This window comes from Etheostoma spectabile, chromosome 16, assembly GCF_008692095.1.
Source record: "Etheostoma spectabile isolate EspeVRDwgs_2016 chromosome 16, UIUC_Espe_1.0, whole genome shotgun sequence".
Lineage (NCBI taxonomy): Eukaryota > Metazoa > Chordata > Actinopteri > Perciformes > Percidae > Etheostoma > Etheostoma spectabile.
In genome coordinates, this window is record NC_045748.1 from 23,893,279 (window position 1) to 23,895,206 (window position 1,928).

General features: G+C 40.8%; 1 long non-coding RNA gene across 1 annotated transcript in view; it reads left to right on the top strand.

Annotated features, from left to right (window-relative positions):
- The first annotated feature begins 1,241 nt into the window (after window positions 1-1,241).
- Window positions 1,242-1,928, top strand: part of LOC116704072 (uncharacterized) — an 11,696-nt gene continuing 11,009 nt past the window's right edge. The window contains exon 1 of the long non-coding RNA XR_004335578.1: window positions 1,242-1,252. This is a non-coding gene — a long non-coding RNA (uncharacterized LOC116704072). The remainder of the gene's footprint in view (window positions 1,253-1,928) is intronic.

Here is a 1,928-nt window from a genome sequence, read left to right on the forward strand (position 1 = left end):
GGGTACCGGCCTTTTGCCTGTACAGATGTGCTACTCAAATATAAGAGCATAAATATAAAAGCGACTGTATATTACTTGGGACTAATCTTGGGGCTTTGTCTTGCAGAGGTCTCAGCCAAAAAATTGTTTCAAGGCTTGATTTTAGTTTAAATCGTGCTCTCAGGGTGCATGTTTCTAAATAAAATAACGTTTAATTGAATTGCAGATTTGGTCACAGGGAAGTCGTGGACCAGCTAATGTTCCAGTATAGATATTTTTTGAGCCCCCCTAACAGTCATGGGTACAAATTGTAAAAGCTTCAAAGTGTCGAAACAGCATTCACCAGTAGCCCCTCACATGAACAGGAAGTTCTTTTCTTTCTTTTTTGAAACCGTTTTTAACTTTGCACCCAATAGCCATTTTAGTGTTATTCTCTGTTGTGGAGCCATGTGTCTGTGTGGTCCAACAGTGTGCTAGGACATAATACAGAAAGGCTTAGTCCATCCATATTTGGTATGGTTTTTCTGCTTTTCTGAATGTAAATAAAACCTAGCAATGTGATAACAGTGGCAATTTGAAAAAAATTCATTGTGAATCAAATCTGTTGGTTGTAATAAAAAAGTACTTTCTGGCATTAAGCCAATGAAAAAGGCATAAAACCCTTAACACTTAACGTATCTGTAGCACAACATCTATCAATTTAAGAACGGGAAACTAAAGACTATACTACTAATATACTACACAATCTAATACAATGGATACTTCTTAAAACGTATGTGACATGAAATCTACATCCTGTCATGTATAATGTTGATGTAATCATCTTGCGATCGGCAGCACATCACATCGCTGTTTTTCAAAGGAATGTCAGAGACAGAAATGGAACAATCTATGAAAGCTTGCCAGGAAGAACTCAACAACCACCCCCCCACCACATCTCTTGCCTCTCTCTTTCCTTCCTCTCCTCCTATCTCCCTCTGGCTCACCTTCACTCATCACCTCATCTATTTTTTCCCCTTCTGTTGCCAGGCAACAGACAGGAAGAGCATCACTTGGAGACGTCAAATCCACAGGAAGAGCTTGCAGGAAGAAACATCATGCAGATGTTCCATGGAAGAAGCACGGCTCTACCTGAATAGACCCTTCTTTCTTCTCTTCTTACAAAGAAAACGTCATGAGGTCCAGGAAAAGTTGTTAAGGAGAATGTGTGAGAGCTTGGACAAATGCAACTCAAATGAGTAAAATATATTTTTAGTCATCTAACACAGACTATGTTAATTAAGCGATATTTTATGAGAGGGTTTGATTTAAAGTCATTATTGGCAAGACAGTGATGGCTAGGACCGAGGAGCTTAAGCCGCCGTTCATACACATCATTGAAGTGCCATTAGATAGATAGATAATTAATTTTAATTTGTTTATTAATCCCCAATGGGGAAATTACAATTTACACTATGTGTACACACTTTGTTAGTAATCACACACAGGTCTGAAATACACACACACATGCTCAGGACCTGTACATGCACTTAATGGAGAGATGTCAGAGTGAGTGGGCTGCCAGCCGGACCAGCGCCCTGAGCGGTTGGGGGGGGGGGGTACGGTGCCTTGCTCAAGAGCACCTGGCAGTGCCCAGGAGGTGAAGAGGCATCACTCCAGCCACCAATCCACACTCCGTACTTTTTGGTCCACATGGGGACTTGAACCAGTGACCCTCCGGGTCCCAACCCAACTCCCTACAAACTGAGCTACTGCCACCCCTTTTTTTTTTTAATAGATAGATAGAAAGAGAGATATAGCTAATGTCATTAACCTGACAGTAAAGGATAAATCCGGAGCAAAATGAGCCTAGGGGTAAATGACACGTGTTCCGAGTTCGGCCGTTCACTGGGATTGGTTTTCATGCTAATCAAATTCAATTCAATTCAATTTTATTTATAGTAACAATT